At 48.0% G+C, this 19,138-nt stretch overlaps 1 protein-coding gene across 8 annotated transcripts in view; it reads right to left on the bottom strand.

The window, feature by feature from the left end:
- Nucleotides 1-18,636, bottom strand: part of LOC126542334 (pregnancy zone protein-like) — a 164,244-nt gene extending 145,608 nt beyond the window's left edge. For all 8 annotated transcript variants that reach the window (XM_050189364.3, XM_050189361.3, XM_050189363.3 and 5 more), the window contains exon 1: nt 18,425-18,636. The gene's annotated coding sequence lies outside the window, so the exon portion shown is untranslated. The remainder of the gene's footprint in view (nt 1-18,424) is intronic.
- Nucleotides 18,637-19,138: the final 502 nt, after the last annotated feature.

The raw sequence follows: 19,138 nt of genomic DNA, 5'->3' as shown, positions 1-19,138 counted from the left end.
GTTAGGGAGGATCGCGCCAATTTTAACACAGAGAGCGGTGAACGTAGAAAAAAAGAAAGGTAAATTTGATGAAAACACGAATCGGCGAGCCGTCTGCACATGGCTCGGTCCGTTCCGTAAAAGAAAAGAACAATGCCTTAGAAACAAAGGACAAAGATTAGTGCGAGAGCTTAAGAACTCCGGAAAGAATGACACAGTGGATCCAGACCCCGCAAAAAGAAAAATGGCGTTGCCCTCCTTGTTAAGAGATAAAAAAAATGAAAATAAGATAAGAAGAATGCCCAGGAACACGAAAGTGTCCGCGTACACAAAACTGAGCGTGTAATCGGGCGTACCAGCCGCCGACCGTGACAAGGGCCGGTCAAGTGACTAACTAAATGAATGGCCGTCCTCGGGAATTGTCGTGGTCAGTGTATCAGGTTAAAACGGCCGAAGATGACAATCAATTCAAAAAGCTCGCGGAGGCTCAGATTAGAATGTGGAAACGATAAAGCGACGCTACATATTATAAAGCAAATAATAAACGAGACAAAGAAAGAACTCTTAACAATCTCTGCATGCCTCGTGCCCACAGTCATGCTCCTTGACTAATTATTTACATTAATTTCTCTAATCATAACTATAAACTAGCTGCGCTACATATTGTTTTTCTTTCCTTCTTTCTTTCTTTCTTTCTTTCTTTCTTGGGGAACTGACTCAAGGAAATAATGGGCGTCATTTATTGTGCCGTACGAATAGAGTTTCAAGGACATAGTGTCTTACATATTCAGTTAACGCACTTCTGTGCCTTTGGCCATTATCTTGACACTGACGGCGCTTTATGTGTACTCCTTGACATTCCAGTAAAGTGCTGGCTGGATCTCTACGAGGATAGCGAAACTCCGCCAGCAGTTAATGTAAAAGGACATGCAACTCCTGTCGTTTACATTCCTCCTTCATGGTGACTGTAGGCTGGACCATTCCGGTTAGGCTGTGATTGCTGCCGCTCTTGCTTCACCAGGTCTAAGTAAAGATTGAAGCATAGTTTCTCATAGCATGCTTGCATATAAGCGCAAGAGGGGCCCCGTTTTCGAAACGAAAGGTGCAAAGCAAAGGTTCCCTGCAATAATCCTTGCACTCTTCTGTTCTCTCTCCTTCTATATAGGTCTTCTTCTCCAGCCAAGAGGTCGTAAGCAGCAGGCCTGAGTGTCTTAAGCCATATATTTACGAAGCTGGATGTTACATGCCGTGATATGTTACGTATATTTGAATAAAGAGACGTTCACATTCAACCGCGTAAATATCTCATCTGAACCACGGTTTTCTGTGCACTCCGTGCTTTCACGCATGATACCGTTGCTGAAAACCTGCCGGCCATTCCTTATACAGGAAGTGTTGATCTTGCTTGCGGTTGCGTAGTTTTCTTCGTGGCATTGTCACTGTGACCAAGACACAAAAGGACGGTGCGAAGCCAAAGTCTCTACACCACAGTCACTTCTCTCTCCTTTCTCCTTTGACCAGGTATACGGCTTTCAATAAAATTGCTGCTTAATGTGCCAGCCAACGTTGGCTAAGCGCAGTGCACAAGGAAATGGTCAGAAAAAGGCCAGCGTTGCAAGCACCACTCTCGTTAGCCACGCTGGGCGACTAGCAGGCGTACATCAGTCTGACGGTAATTTATATGATCTTGTGAAACACTGTTTGCCCTAAGCTGCCGGAACATTCCGTTCGATCCATAGAGACGATTCAAATCACACTGTGGTGCATTATAGTTATCTTGCTGCTGACAAATAACTTTTCAAACATTTCACCCTAAAAAAAATTTTTCCGCTCAAAACAGTTTGTGTGGCGGGGAGATCTAAAGCTACTTTCACATAATTTGCTGCCAGCGGAGGAATTTGAAGGCATATTACAAAAATCTGAAACTAGCTCAGCTAGCACGCCTTCCACTTCTCTTTCTGATACTCGTTCTCTCTCTCTTTTGAGCGAAAAAGACAAAAACTTTTGACCTCGCATTCGCGTTTTCTTTTTCACGGCATGTCTGTTGACATGGCGAAATCTCATAACTTATGCTGCCATCCTAAAGAGCTGGTATTGAAGAAGCGAAGCTTCAAATTTGTGAGCCTGAAGTATGGCATTCGGGCAGTTTAAGAGTGCTTTCCTGCCTATTTAAAGAAACGAGTGCAGTAAAAAGCTTCAAAAAAAGAAAGGACTGACTCGATCCTTGTGTTCGCACTTTAGGTGGGCTGTAATGAGCGCAGCCAAGTAATGATCGCCACAGCGGGATCCGAGGGTGGAAGCGCTCTTCCACCACATCTATTAAAAGCTAAATGCTGTGTCGTTTACTCTGATCAGCGTCGGCGACAGCACTGCGAAAGACTGAAATCTAGCGGGGCCCTTTTGTAGCAGGAGCTCTGACTGAACTAACATCAACATCCATACAGTTGTTCTTAAGCGCAAACACGCACAAATGGGAGCTCCGAGAGACAGAACACGCAGTGAGCAGAGACAAAGCAGTGGCACGGTATGCGAGCCCTATGCGTTGCGGTTGGCTCCAGGGGATCGTCACTAAGCTGCCTCTGCCGCGTACTGCACACAACCAGCGCGATAATAATCAAGCCCCTGCGCAGATCCCCTAACGCGTGCCGCGCGAGGCCCTTTCTTCCGAGGGCCGACATAGAGAAGAGAGCGGGAAAGAGCGAGAGAACAACTAAGCCGACGTCGGGTGCTTCCTAGCTGCCGACACCGCAAGGCCGAAAGAGCAGCCAGCTGTCGCCATATCCGCAGCGGCTCGCCGCCGAGCTTCTTTGATTAAAGGCCGCCAGGGCCATGGAGCTGCACCCGGTGTAGTCCATATAAGCGCATGTTTTGACTCTCGCCAGAGAGAAGAGGAGGGTTACAAGAACGGCAAAGGGAACCAGTAGATGAGGAAGGATGCCACGGTGGAGCATCGTCCTCGGGCTCGCGTTGGTATACGGAGGCGCACGCCACAGGAACGACACGGGGAGAGAGAGAGAGAGAGCAGAGGAGAATGGCAAATAGACGAGCTTGCGCGAGTCTTCCCGTGGGTACCGAGAGACGTGTGCGCAAGCGTGTCTGCAACACACAAACACCGAGCCGGCTAAATTACACGCTTCAGCGAAGAAAGGAAGTGCCGTGTAAGAGCGAGCACGTTGTACGGTTCCAAGCAGTGCGCGCGACACCCGCTTCTGTCGCGCTGTCCCCTGGAGAGGCAACGTACTGCGCCGGCGTTGGAAGCGCTTTGTGTGTCGTTTAGACGAAAGCTACTGCTGCTGCTGGTGGTAAATTTAATTTGGGGCGCTGGAAAAGCGGAAGGGATGAGTGAGGCGTCGGTGGTGCTTCCCGTGTAATTGCGGAGACGGTGAGCGATTTTTCAAGAAAGGTCACGAAGCAAAGGGCTGTGCGTAGCAAATGAACATAAAATGCATAGGAAGGCTTTCAAGAAAAGTACAGGAGTCACAGAGAAAGACCGTTTCACGAGTGAACGGAATGTGCACTAGTGCCAGCACAGCTGAACAGATGCCCCGAGCAACGGGTAAGCATGCCACTGCCCTTCTCTTTTCGTGCGCAGCGCTGACAGTTAATGGGGAAAGAGCGCCCCGAGCGCGTGTTGATACACTGAGCGAGCGGGATGTATGGGAAGAAAAATGGGAGTTGAAGCACATCCCGGCTCGCCCGCCTGACACCCACAGTTCCCCTTCGGAATGACTGTGGAGTGCTGCCCTGCAGGGCACGTGCGTTATCTCTGTGTGTGTTATTTTAATTGCTTTCTTTCGTCTGACACTCTTTGTCGTCGCTCGACTTCATCTGTTCCTCCCCTGTTGAGTCGCAGTGTCTTCAGTTTAATCGACTTTGGAACGGCATCACACTCGAGACAGAGCCCGTACAGCGCGTGGGAGCATAATTGCGCCGCCAAATCAGTCACTGCGTCACTCGTGTCTTTTTTTTCTGTCTTTCTTTCTTTTGTGTCTCGATAAGGAAAGCAGGGGCCGTGTACATGAAGCTTTTCCTATACCGAGATGTGAAGGCCTTAGTGGCTTTTACCCACTAGCCTATGACGTGGTGCCCAATTTCTATGGACCACCAAACAATTTCATGCACAACATCTCACCGATTCCTAGGCGTTATTATTGACAGGGACCTTTCATGGAGCCCCCACATTTCATACCTGAAGAAGAGGCTTACCTCTATCGCCTATATATACTACGGTTTCTTGCCGGTAAAACGTGGGGCACATCCGTAGCATCTCCGCTTCAACTATACAGGACGATCTCTCTAGGATACTTGGGATATAGCACACCAGTGCTATGCAATGCTAACAGACCTAACATCCGTGTCCTACAGAGAATTCAAGGCCAAGCCCTTCAATATGCATGTCTAGGGCTAACTGAATGTGCTTCGATCGCAGCAACAATTGAACTCGCGAGAGACGACCAAAAAAGACTTATATTGACCCTTTTCGCCGAGCAGGTTGTTCTATAGAAACGAGATGGCGCTTTCGGCGGCGCACCGCACGTCGCCTCAGCGACAGCGCGCGAATACGAAACCATTACTGCTTCCATCTTGCTTCTGTGCGATCAGCTGTCGGAAATGCAACTTAGTTTTCGCTAACGTACTGTGCTCCAATCATGCTGAATTGAATCATGTGGATTGAAGACATGTGCAGTAGTTGGCTGCAAAAATAGTGACTGGCATATTAAGAAATGGGATGAATCTGTGTAGCCAAGTTCGCGGGCCGTTGCTGCAACTGTCCGTACGTGTTACTGGCACTTCGAAATGCACGACGTTATTCGAGGATACAGAAGTATGCTCATCCGCCAGCGTTATATGGTTAACCTTCAAAGAAAATGCTTCAGTCCCGGAATGTCGGCAGGAGTGAGTACCGCTGGTTAAACAATGACAAAGGGAGTAGAGCCGCTTCCTGTCACTGTACATTTCGCGCACAGTATCCATACACATCTACCCCAATTGGCACGGGAACTTACGCCCACTCTATCGCCTACGTGTCATTAAGTGAATTGGCGCACACTTGAATACATGCACACCATAAACTCACAAGATATGACAGATTACACGGAGAGCGCACGAATGGTCGAAGCTGAATGTTTTGTGACAGTCCACAAGAGTAATCGAGTTACAAGCGATAATACATTTTTGCTACCAGGTATTACAATGTACGAAACCGCCACGTTTCAAGCCTTGCGCGCAGCAAGAACAAATCTATCGGAACTAAGCACACCCGCGAGCGATTAGGCAGGAATAATTAGATAGTGACCGCACCAAGGAAATTTTCTGAGTGAAAAATGTGACAACCCGCTGCTTCAAAATATTTGCTAAATAAAGAACGAAGTGCAATACACACTAATCCTGAATCAATTACTGAGCGGGAAGTTTGGATAGCTGGGAATACATATTCAGCCTCGCTTTTAAAACAAGCACCATGTACGCTGCTCGCGCCGTTTGGACATAGCTTAATCAGCTTCCAAAGCACTTTTGCATATTCTCTGAAGCTGTGGCCAAAGCTTCGTGTCGTTCTCCAAATCACCGTGTACGATATCTCCCTAAACAGAAATTTCCTAAGCCGCACCTGCGTTATCCACGCCAATTGCAAACGCGGAGCCTACGGAGGCAGTTGAGGTAAACAATGGACGCGTCACGACATGATCAAACATGGCAGCACCCACGGGATCGCTGCGACAAGGGTCAATAGCTATCGACGCACTCTGTCCGCATGTTCGCCATATATCCCAAGTTTCTGACCATCATCTCGCTCACTTGCCTTAGAAAAGACACAAGGAAGCATTTTCCAGCTCAGTTGCGGCATACCTGCACTTTTTGTCATTGGGATACTCGTCCACAACAATAACGCCATCCCCTCTGCGGAGCTTGAAAAAGCTTCCTACGTGCCTTGTTGTTCCAGGAATTGCGAAGAAGAATATCCTGATTACCGCAGCTCTCAAGCAGATCGCATAAGCACTTTCGCATTGTTCGTACGCTAACCGAATCCGTGTTTACACGGACGGTTCGGTCTCGAAAAGTTCGACGGTTGCCATTGTTACACCATCTCAATCGGTCGTCATCAAGTTTAAAACTTGACACGTCACGACGTCTACATGCTCCGAACTGGCCGCTCCTCGCGCTGCCGCGGAATACGTTGAAAAAGAACCGCCCATCACATGGGCCATACTTTGTGATGCTAAAGCAGCCCTACAAAGCTTGTGAGGTTTACGACGTTGTAATTATGACCAGCTGGTGACCCATGTGAACGAAATTTGCCATTGCGCTTCTGAAACAGGACATGATATAGTATTTCAGCGGCTTCCGGGGCATTGTGGCATCGTTGATAATCATCTTGCCGATGAAGCTCCCCGAAATGCCCAGGCTGGAGCACCGACACTACTTATATCTTTACCGAGAGTACACGCTGCAAGAGAGCTTCGAACTCTCGCGCGTACCATCACGTTGAGTTACTGACATACACAGCAGAACTCTAACCGTCGATTATACAGCCTCAACCCATCACTGAAACTGAAATTACCAGCAAACCTTTCACGAGCAACGCTGCTGTGTCGGCTGTGGGCAGGAGTAGCATTCGCTAACTCCTACAACTATCGTATGGGAATGGCGTACTCAACGATATGCGTTAAGTGCAAGTGCAAGAGACTATCAATCATCTTCTGTGCAAATGATCTCGCTTCTATAATCAACGTCAGACTCTCCAGTGTGCCTTAAATAGACTAGAGGATATGCCATTTACACATTTACAGAAGTGGGTTGACTTCTGTAAATAAGGTTGACCAGACGTGGCCTACGTTCAACCTTTCTACGCCAAAGAGTGGTTTTCTGTGCCAAAGCGTGGTTTCTCTCCGTGTTCCTTTGTGTGAGTTGACCCGACGTGGACTACGTTCACCCTTTCTACGCCAAAGAGCGGTTTGTCTCCGTGTTCTTCTGTGGGGGTTGACCCGACATGTCCTGAGAAGGCCTGCTACCATGGAGCAAGAGAGACTGAGGTTGCCCGGATGGTGGAGGGTATACAAGAAGGCCAGCTAGACGCCACCTGGAGACACATCATCTCTGCCCTTGCGTGCAGGAGCACGCGCGCTGGACGTTTCTGTTCTTTTTGTCCCAGAGCGCACCCCTCACCCGTAACGATGTACCAAAGCTCTGTTATTATGTTTAAATTACATCGTCTTCCCTTCCAAACTCCCTCCGGTGGTCAACCTGGTTTGAGCTCCAAGCATACACTGTTGAAGGTCGTCGAAACCCCATCCCCGTAACAACTGGTGGATGCCACAACACTCGCTATAGCCTCCCTGTACACTGTGGGCAGGATTGATCATATACAAGAACACAAACGTTAGCAGCAGTTAAATCAAATCTTGCCTTCGTAACGGCCACTGCAAAGCTAATTTAGCTTGCATATCCGCGTTCGTTCAGTCGGCGTAACTTTGTTTTCGTGTTTATGCGCTTGGGAATCTCTTTCTGTCCTTTCTTTTTTTCTTTTAACCCCAACCCCTCCTTCTTTTTTGCATCTCTACCTGTGCTATACACCGGCAGCCGCATATAACGTGCATGGATAGAACCACGACTCCAAGTATCATTAAAGCCTAGCTCACTTTCTCGTTTCATTCCGACGAACAAGGCGCTTCTAAATCTCTTTTAAGGGTGGCACCTATTGTTAGAAACAGTGTGTCTCTCACCTTGGGTCAGAGAGACAGCTTCCTACCATGGGAAGCAAGAGAAGAGAAATTCTTAACTCGCCGCAAAGCGTCAGTTGTATACAACAAAGACGCGCGACGCAAGCGCGCCTGAACCCGGCCTTTTTTAGGGAGATTTGACTTAAAGCTGCGCAGAAGTGCTACCATCGTGCTTCGATATAGCAAAAAAGAAAGAACAAGGAAGTACCAGTGAGACTGGCTAGTATCCTTCGTGACACACACACAAAAACAGAAAAAACAAAGTTGAAGCTAAAGAGTTGACCGCAGAACTTAGTTGTAGAGTTTCGTGCCTGTCCCAGCTGACCACTCTTCCTCTCAGGCGGGCGGCAGGAGACGTAGCGGAAGGGACGCGTCGTTTGGAAAGTTTTGGCGCGCTTCAAAGAAAAAAGACAACAAATAGTAAAAAAAATAAAAAGGCAGACTTTACTGAACTTAGAGCTGCCAAGGGACGGAAGGGGAAAGAAGGCAAGTACTATAGAGCGGTATATTAGGAACGCGTAGGGAAGAATTTGCTCTTTCGTTTTTCTTTTTCTTTCTGCCATGCCATTCCAGTAGAAAAGGCAGCGAAGCAACCGTTCTTCCTTTCAAGTCTTCCCTTCGTTTTTAATACTTTAGGGTGCGGCAGGTCGTGCGCAGCGTGAAGTCAGCCAGTCGGTTGGCTGCGTCGTCTACGCCGCGCTAATAGGACGCGCGTCCATGGCAGGCAGTGTACATGGCGCGGCGTCGCGCCGGAGCATTATATGCGGGACTGGAAAGGAGGCAGCGCTAGCGCGACAGCTCATATAATTAGGCCTAACGAAAAGCGTTGGTGGTTGTCTGGCATTGGCTCGTTGGTCTTTTGTTCTACGCTTCTCGCGTACCTCGGCGTGAAGCGTGCCGCGGCTGTTCTCTAAACTTTTGGAGAAGGACTCTGGTTCGGAAAATGGAGAAACCGCGCTATCTTGAGTTGAACGCGGTCCCCTAGTTTCTTTTCCCCCCCTCTGTCTACTGATTGAACTGAATATGGAAAGAGCAATCTTGCAGAGGCACAGCACTGGCCCCGGAATGCGGAGGAGCTCTGGAGGGCTGTCCAAGATTACTTTGCATATAGGTTCATGCTGTACTTTAGCGTGTACCAGGGAGCAAACTCTTATGACTCGATTTCATGATGCCCAAATGGGTGCCTTAACCGGGTACAATCCAACTTTAGAAACTTGTGTTATGCGCAGCCCCAATTTTTCCGAAATAAACTTGACTTGCCTGGAGATGACGGGTAGAATAGATTGCACTGTACGTGAAGGCTCCCATTGACCTACGCGCCTCTGCCAAACGTGAAAACTCGACAACCTAGGCGTGCTAAAAATCAAAACAAACCCTCCGCGTTGAAAAAAAAAAATAAGCAAGAAAACCTTACTCAGCACGAATTACGCCCGAATCCGTTGTCACGTGAGTCATTTCGTTTCTTCTTTTTTTTACAACTAATTGTCACACTGCGAAGAGAATATCGAAGGTATAGGCACTTATGTGTGCCACCATCATCTTTAATATGCTTGTCAATAGGAGAAAAAGAGGAGAGGGAGTCGTAATGACATGGAAGCGTTCCCTTAGTGTCTCCGGAGCATGCAGGCAGTGTTATTCATCAAGAAAATGAAAAGCCTTCTTCATAAATGAAAAATATTTTGTCTCGCCATCCTTTTCCGGTGTACATTCGCTCCGTCAAAGCCAAGCTGGCAAAATAATGTCCATACCGGGAATTGAAAGAAGCGCCTCCCCAAGTGTAGGGTAGCCAACCGGGCACGTCCTTGGTTAACCACCCTACCTTTCCTTTTTCGTTTCTCTCTCTCTTTAAGTTCATCGCTCACACTTGCTGGCGGTCCGCCGTACTGTTTGCCTCTGTACACGATGCCCACTGCAGCTTGATCTTGTAACGCTATCTACATACCAAGTTATCTTTTTTCCCCAATTCGTTATTGCTGCTGGGACAAAAAAAAAAAAAAAAAAAATCCGAGGACACTTAAGCACTTCTTACGAGTTAAAAAAAAATTAAATTATGGGGTTTTACGTGCCAAAACCACTTTCTGATTATGAGGCACGCCGTAGTGGGGGACTCCGGAAATTTCGACCACCTGAGGTTCTTTAACGTGCACCTAAATCTAAGTACACGGGTGTTTTCGCATTTCGCCCCCATCGAAATGCGGCCGCCGTGGCCGGGATTCGATCCCGCGACCTCGTGCTCAGCAGCCCAACACCATAGCCACTGAGCAACCACGGCGGGTTTCTTACGAGTTGTGAATGCGAAAGCATTAATGTCCAATTGAACAGCGCTGAGCGGCCTTTCGAGTTATGAACCCTTTGCGGGGTAAGCGAGCGCGTTGAGACGCTTGTTCATCGCCTCCTTGATATCGCAAGGATTGCGCATTTCAATCCGTGACGTCATGCTACCTTGCTCGACTTCTATAGTATCTAATGGGGACGCTGCTGAGCAAGCTGCAGTGATTTTGACGTCACCGCTTTCGCCTCACCGGGCTTGGCAATGAAAATTTCGGTCCAAGTCGCATGATGTTATAAAGCAGAGAGCACGGGCCTGCCATCTGTGAGGCCCTGCTTTAGCTCAGTGGGTAAGACGCTCGGCTTCCGAGGGTGGGGCCATAGGTTCGGAATTCTCCTACCGCCAACGTTTTCCCTTTCGAATTTAGTCTCTTTCTTGAACATTTATTTCTTTATACTGATTACCGAGGCGAAGCTAGAACGCAGGCGAGAGCGCGCGCAGACGAGGATTGCGAGGGTGACGTGGCGTCGCGGTGATGCTTCCTCCTCCCCTCACGCAACATCTGGAGCGGCAGCAGCTGTTTCCTTTCGCCCACTATGCTCGATTCAGGCGCACGTGATGTAGCGCCGCAGCCAATGGGAATTTAAGCGTCGTTTCGCTGCTACAGACGGCGGCTTTCTTGCTCAATGGACCATATTTGATGCTTTCGTATCAAAAGATAATCCTGACAGAAAGTGTAGCTGCTTTCAGTCTTTTCTCTTCGAGCAATACGTTCCAGGTGTTGCACAACAACATAAACCGGCAGTTTTGCTGCTTATTTGTGAAAAGGCTTTAGAAATACAGCTCTGTACAACTGAAGCGTGAAACGCACAGATATGCCTCATGTTTTCCCGCACATGAATCTCGGCACATGGGCAATCGACGACAGTGTTGTTCTTCGGGTACGCGCAGTGCGGGCTCCAGGAAAAACTTCGGTCGATTATGACACCCAAAAGTCGATGAGTGTTTTCACAGTTAATATTGTCTCTATTCATGGAGACTAGGCCAACGAGAATTCGCATAAAGTTATACAGCTGTTAATTACTTTATTACCACAGCTGCGAGTGATAGAAATGCTCCTCTATAATGTAGACGCGTTAGTTCTTTATGGAAGCGTGTGTTTACGTCGAAAATAAAGTGCCTACCCAATGCACCTCGAAAAGTAAGGGAAATTTGAGTTTTACGAAATAAAACGTGCCGAGAGGGTTATATGAATGGGCCATAGCCACTTCACATTATTGTATGCCGTGCCAGGAAAGGCACTGGGGAGTATTTGTTACTTACAGGTGTAAAAACAATTTCTACATACTTTGTTATTTCTTTTCGAGAAAATTTATGAATTAGGAGAAGAAGCGTAGCCAGCGCCATCTAACAGGCACTAACATTTGATTGACAACAACTAACAATAAGAAAAGACACTGAGGTCACCATGAATCCCGTAAATAATTGTTTGTGCGATTGCGGTAAATGTCAGATATAAATATATCATTCATTCATTCATTCATTCATTCATTCATTCATTATTCAAGACACTTTATGCAAATTGCCTTGGGAGGCTGTTATGCTGGAAAAACCTGCTGTCTTTTCAATTAAATTTTCTGTCCGCTAAAGAAGGGCTCGTAAAATTTGCTTGACAAGCCATCAAGTCTCCGCTAATGTGTCATTACTTGAACTAGGAAGGAACAGCGCCAATTAAGACAATCACGAGAGGGAGAACGACACAGGACAGCGGCATTACTCGTAACATGTTTTCTGCCTGAGTCATTCATGATAATTTTAGGTGTATTCAATGTTTATTGATGCACATGATCCGCGTACATTGATCCCTCTTCGCAGCAACATGCACGTCTGTCCAACACGAATGGGCCAGAGAATGCGAAACTACATGCATTCCCAGGCAAGGGGACCGAGCGACTTCTGACACAAATCTCGTTGTCACAGCACCGAGTTATATAGACGTCCTTGGTCCATTATCGGCGCTCGAGAGGAAGAAAGAAAGAGAGAGAGAGAGAGAGAGAGAAAAGGACAGAGACAACGACAAGCTATGCGATTTGTAAAGTTGCGTGTTCTCTCTCTAGCTCAAACATGCATCTATAATAAGACATGCGTCTTGTGTAATAAGGATACATAGTCGCAAGCAATGTACCGGATTTGGCGGCTCAATCGAAAGCTTTCGGGCCGTCCGGCTGACCGCTGCTCATGGTCACGGTGCATTGCTCACTAATTTGGTACCGCAATAATCAGCCGATAGCCGGAACTAATCCTCCCGCGCAATGTGGGGCCTCGCTGGATTCGGCCTTAGAGAAGTTAATCTTCTAAGGGGGCAGAAACCTTGATGAGGCAAGTGCCGAAGAAAGGCTACTCCCACGAAGGGAGCAAAGTAAAAATTACATTAAAAAAAAAGGAAAGGATGAAAGGAAAGCTGCGCTGTCAGGAACGACTTCGGCCGAGGCTGCGGAGAGAAGCAAAACCGACGTGGCCCACATTGTGCAACCGATTCTCCAGCCCGCGCGATACGGGAGCGTCAGGCGGCGGAAATCCAGGCAAAGCGGTCGAGGCACGCGCTCGTGTCACATGTGGAAACTCGAAGGCTCGTCCAGCTAATGGGATCCGAGGGATTCGCGGGAAATCCCGCGAGCCGACGCAACCACGTCCCGTGGCTCAAGCGGAATGGAATCGAAAAGCCAGCGCCAGAAGAATAGACAAGAGAGCTGCCGCCGCCGCCGCTAGCTGTGCAATACCGCGTTGCAGTTGGCTGGAAGGCAAACCGAACGGCAGGAGGGCGTTCGCGAAAGACTCCAAATTCGGGCCCGCTCTTGATCCTGGGCCTTTCTGTTACCGGCGCGCCGATCCCCCCGCGTCTGGTTTCCCACTTTCTTTAGAAGAGTGGCGTTCTATACCGCCTAACTAATTGGTATATACCGCACGTACGTCTTTTTCACTGCGCTGCCAGCCCTGCGCGCCTTTTTTTCGCTCCCTGTTTCCCTCTTGCTGTACGGTACGAATCCAATTCACGAAACAGCCATGCGAAAGATCAAAGTTCGCGTCGAGGATGCGAAGGCCTTCCTTGTACGCACGCTACCTCTTCTTTCTTTTACCAAGTGATACTTACCCTTTGTAATAAATAAAAATGATAGAACACGAGCCCCCGCAATGGGGTACCAAGTGCGCTATCTCCATTTCTCCGGTTTCTTTGAACACGGGAAAGAAAGAATCACGCCGTCCTAAAGGTCACGTGCCAGAGCGTGGGCACCAGAGAAGTGACGTAATAACAAGCCATCTGTACGTAGACGATATTAATTAGATCACTTAAGCGTTGCCATCTCGATCTCCTAAACGTGAAAACGAGTTCTATTGAGCACTGTGCAGCAAAGTGCGCCGCAAGAGCACGTCTACAAGCAGCAAAGTAGTTGAACAACACGTTGTGGTGAGGCTATGTATACCAACGCTGTGACTTAAAATGACTGCGTTCATCAATGAGAACACGTCCTCGCTAATAGCGCTAAGTTTGAAACACGGCGTGCTTATAATCGGAACGGATATGGTATGTTTACAAAAGGCGCGAACTGTTTACGTGGAAGAAAAGATATGAATCGATATAGAAGCTTCCCGCAGTATCGATGCAGGCACTACGGAGTGCCTGGGGATACTGTTTGGACGGCGAGATTAGGTGCCTTGGGGGAAACAACGATATCGATAATTCAGCGGCCGTCGTCGTCTGAGAGCCCAAAATTAGGAAGATCACGCAGCGGCTGTTACGAAGTAAGTGTGCGGCGCGCGTAATGACATGATGGCGAGTAACGGCGCAATCAACGAGTGACGCATATGTATCTATATATGTACGACGAGTGGTTGTTCTTATCAAAGTGGCCTTCGTGAAGCCAAATATAGGCCTCGGGACTCTAACCTGTGGGGAATCTTCGCTCGCATGCTTTACGACTGTGCGCATGAAATCTCTCGCACTTTTTCTCCCGTGAGACTTCATTGAACATGACGTTTCAAGCACCAAAAATACCTAGCGATGTTTAACCAAAAGTGACGTGGTAAGACCTAAAATACGGGATAACGAATGAAGGAGAATGAAATACTTTCAATGAAATGTAGTAGCCGCTTCATGCTACTCTGGAAAGGGTATAGCGAACAGAAATGCCATACAAGGAAGAGAGCGGGAAAAGCAAAGTAAAAGGCATGAAAATATATGACCATTGTAGCAGCTGAGTAAAATGTGATGGTGTTGATGTAAATAGGCTAGAGCTTGCCAATTAAGAGAGAGAAAGAAATATATATATATATATATATATATATATATATATATATATATATATATATATATATATATATAAAATGAATTCTGGAGAGATTTATTTTGAGGCATGGCTGAGGAGTTGACGTCTTGAAGGAATGAGAAACGTATATATAAAGCTTCAGGAACCAGCGTGCCTGAATAAGCTGGAATGTTTCAGTGACTGCGGAGTTTGCTGCTGAATGCTATGGAAATCTAATTATTCACGGCCGCTGCGCCCCGTGTTCTGATGGGATAATGGAACATTTCTGACACCGAAATATTAAGAAGCAACTTATTACAATGGGCAAGTAGGTGATAAATGCGGCGCGATTCATTTACTTAGTTCTGCTTCATTACAGAAGCCCAGCAGCCACGTCAAAAGTGCGAATCTGAGATGGAGCAGCTAGCTACCCGACAACCAAACTCAAGTCTTGATCCGCCCACAGCATAAACGCCGAAAAGTAAAATTTAGTTATATTTAACTCTGCGCCGACCGTTTTTGAAATGCAAATGCCGATACTATACGAAGCGAGCAGCATGAATTTGAAGTAAAGCAGTTGTCGCTGGTTAGATGGACGCTAGCTGGTCCTAGCTGCAATCGGAACATCGTTGTATGCTAAGAGCATAGCATAACGCGGCTGTTTGATTTGATCTAACGCAGCTGGCGCTTCGCCTTAATCAGATGCCACAGGCGAGATAAGTTATCGCACCAATAATTTGGCGTGCCGTGTGTGCGAAACGCATCTATATCTTCTCGTATACCGAGCCTGTGTCTTTAATCCGTCGCATAAGAGCTTCCTGTCCTCGTGGCGGCTGCTATCCTAAAGCTGGCGCAGGTGAACGAACGGCGACCGCACGCATTCCGCAGAGAGGCTCTCGGACATGAAGGCGAGGAGCGTGCAAGATGCTCGATTACGATGGAGAAGCTGGCTTCAAGCTTGACCGCAAGAAACCGGACAGCCGATGCTCAATGTCACCCTCTTATCGGGCGCCGACGGTTAAAAGAAGCCCAGCGCAGGTTCTATGCAGGGTGGCCAAAACTGGTCCCTCGAGAACAACCTACCTGAGACGAAGATAAATAACAACTGCGCCGACTAAGCGTGCAACGTGCTCTGGCATTGAAGCAACGAAAAGTTAACTTTGTACGTAAAAAAAAAAGACAACGCAGAGAAAGAGAGAGAAGAAGCGGAGAACTGGCTTCAAGCAAAAGAGAGAAAGATTGAGAGGCAAGCAGACGGGCGCTTAGGAAACGCAACACTGGTACGTCGTTGATATAGGGGGCCACCAAGACGAGAGCATCGTGTAACCTCTATCAATGGAAGCGCCTTGGCGACTTGAAGGAGGAGGGAGCGGGGTACGTTACCCCAGGGATCGGGGCCAGCGTCGGCGGCGGCCTTCGTGGCTGCGCTGCGCGTCTCCTATCGCCCGAGAGGGAGGAGGAGAGAAGACGCCTCGTGCGATGCGGAGAAGGGATGACGGGCTGCACTGCAGCACCCCGGGGGTTTACCGTGGGCCTCTCTCTCCCTTCCTCTGCAACCCGCCTTTGCGAAAGCGATAGGAGCGCGCACGACGATAGATCCGGCCTGTTTTTCGGCGGCCCTTTTCCTTCGACTCTTTTTCTCGTTCCAAGTCTCGGTCTTGAAGTGCCCCTTGCGTGAGAAGACGTCGCCGCGAAATGTGTTTTTGGTTGAACAGAAAAAAAGGAGAGAGAATTTTTTGAAAGTGAACTAAGGAAAGACATGAGGACGAGGACGATTGATGCTTGCTTTTCTCATCCTCAGCGCACGCATAACCCTGACTCGCAAAGCGTTCGGTGCGACCGTGTATGCAACGAAGGTGATTCGCAAGGAAGAAACCTTCAAGATACAGGGAAGAAAAAAAAAAAGAAAGAAGAGTTCTTGAAAGACGTCGTGCTCAAAACTTCAAACGAACGGACAATTCTCTGCAGATGGAGGTCCGGGGACAAAGAGAACGCAACACGAAAGGATATGTGTTGGGACCCAATGCTGATGGATCTAGGATGTCGTAGTAATCTCTTTTTCTTTCTTTCTTTTCTTAGAGGGGGAGGGGGCATGCGGTTGGCAACGTGGGGCAGTACTAACGTATATCGGTAGCCATAAGTCGACGAAATATGCAAAAGGGCCAGCGCGAACTATCAGGGTCATGGAAAGCACATGTGACTGCAGAGGTATTATGTATATATCACACCCCAACTTTGCACAACAATGAAACTAACCGAAATTTAAAAACAAGCAAGCCCATGCTTACTTAAGTGAGAACTGGTCACCTGTTAGCTTGAGCTCAATGATCTTAATTTTACGTGCCAATTACTTTTGATTATAGCCGTGAAGCGGCCAATTGCGGGAGGATTATCAACGCAGGCGGAGTGTTTTTAATTGAGTGGATGCTATTAGCTTTGCTGATATTTGATTAAAAAAGTGGCGTGGTAGCTAGATACTAGACTTGTGGGGTACTTGAAAGCACACATCTGCAAAACTCTCAACCCTTTGCTTATAGTAACGATTCTAACTAACGCAGTATTGTAATTCAGACATTCTTAGGTGATGTCATTCCAAATTGAAAAAGTGAAAAACGACGAGCTGTGCTGTCTTGGCAGGCAGGCTTCACCTCAATACGCACCCAGCTCTGTGGGGAAGCCTAGTATACGGCGACGATAACGGAGAGTAGTCATTTGCAGTGAGAAAGTATGAGAACTCTTCCAGAGAGTGAGATAACCTGTGCTGTACTTGAAAAGGTTTACATGTACATGCATTATCCTAACTAAACAGCACTAACGCGTTGTTAATGATTGTTTCACGCCGCTTTCTTGTGACAACCCCGCAGCCGCTGCCAAGCACAACGCTTTGCTTATCACACTTCAAGAAAACTCAGCCTGTTAGTTCTTTGCGGAAAAAAAGTTTATTGCATTTTGTATATTCTTTGAATATTTACCTGATAATTTTTTTCAAAGCAGATAACAGATAAACTAAAAGCACTGGACGACACGGATTTGCGGGTATCTTTCTGTTCGTCTTTTGCTGGAGATGTTCACAAGGTAAAAAAGAAGGCAGTCTTTCTATAAAAATATTACGTGAGCGAGATTAAGCGGGTGTCCAGCTGAATGTGATGTCTCAATCATCAATTCAAAGTACAAGCTTGACTATTGGGGCTCTGCATAGAAGTTGCTTGCAGAGTTTTAAACATTTGAGCAGCATAATTATTTGGCAATTTCTCCTTAAATCAAATTTATCTCTTAAAGTTATCCACAGTGGTTGCTTTTTGTAGTCAATAAAGTAGCTGACTTGCACCCGGCAACTTATTCTACTGTTCCTTTCCGGAGCGCCTTCGGCACTCGTGACACTTTCCGAAACACGAGTGGCCTCAAAGGGGTTAAAGCAACAACAACAAAATGAAAGGTTAATGGTCTTCTTCGAAAGAAAACCCAAGAGATATAACTGAAAAGCAAAGGCTGCAACAAAACACTTTAACACAACGAAACGCTATTGCACTAAGCTGTATGCGTGCTTACGCGTCTCTCTACAGCCTTTATTTTTTCTGCGCCGTTTGGTGCTTGGGCTCCCGTAAGCTCTGTGCGCATAAGGAAAAGAACTCCACAAGGGAACTGCATTCGCGATTTTTTCTTTCTAGTGTATCAAGTTTACTTAAAAGGAGTGTAGTAAGCGCCTGTTGCAAGTGCCAACATCTGTTGACAATCACCTAAAAGGATGCGTCAGTCTATATTGCTGTCAAACACAAGTGTGGACAGTCGTAAACAGCGCGAATGCCTCACAGCTAGCAATCTCCGGATCCTTCCCACATGAACGCGACCAACAGTCAAGGGGTGCGCATCCAGCGGCACGTCGAAAACTTTCTCGAAGATCCACTGCGAACGTAGGCGACCGCGCGGAATAACGCCTCCACCGGCGCAGCCTTTCCGCGACGACGACCACGTGCGCGCATATTTTGATTGCAGCCCGGCCGGCCACGCGCGCGAACGCAAAGCAGCGCCCACGCTCCCCCACTCCTCTCACCGGCGCTGGGCCGCGGAAACAACACCCTCTCGAAAAGCTTGCGGGGACGAGCCACGGCCAAGTAGAGTTTCGAAAGAAAGGCTTTCAGAATGACAACACTTACGGCTCGATTCTTGGCCGTTGTGGCCCGGAAAGGTTCTTTTCTCTCCGAAGGTCTCGCAGCACGCGCCGGAAAAGAAGAAACACACACAACACGCGCGTGCTCTCGGCGGCGCTGGCGGTGCTTGCGAAAAAAGTCCTCCGACGAGTCTACGGCGGGGGTTTTCTCCGTCAGGTCGCGTGAACAGCCCAGGCCCGCACTGATCCGGCGTCTGCTCGCCGGTTGACTGTAATAACAAGCAGGCCGGATGCGAGAGAGAGTTGAGAAGGGGGGGACGAATAGAGTCACGTGACCCCCTCCGGCGGCACCAATGGCGGCCGTCCTGCAATCGACCGCTGACGTCACGCCGACCGTCGTCGTCGTCGGTGGCGGTAGAGCGTAGTGGCGGGGCGTTTGTGAAGCCAAGAAAGGGTAAAAAAATTGAAAAGCCAAGACACGTTGCGGGGGTGGGGGGGGGGGGGGGGGGGGGGCGACTCTTGCCTACTTTGGCGTGCAACTACATCGGAGAAGTAGAGACGGTACGCTTCCAAGGAGGCAGTACAAGCTGAGGGTGACGTTATCGGCTCGAAACTTTCATTTCACTTCGTGGACTGGTTCGAGAAGTTGTAGAAACTTGGGCGCAAGATCTCCCTTCTTCCTTTTCATTTATTCAGGAGTTTAGTTCCCTTGTTTCAATACCGGCTTCAGGTCTGTTGGTAGGCCGCTTTCACGGAGTCG

The sequence above is a fragment of the Dermacentor andersoni genome, chromosome 2 (assembly GCF_023375885.2).
Source record: "Dermacentor andersoni chromosome 2, qqDerAnde1_hic_scaffold, whole genome shotgun sequence".
NCBI lineage: Eukaryota > Metazoa > Arthropoda > Arachnida > Ixodida > Ixodidae > Dermacentor > Dermacentor andersoni.
Note: the sequence above shows the minus strand (reverse complement) of the source record. Positions and strands in the feature narration are given on the sequence as shown.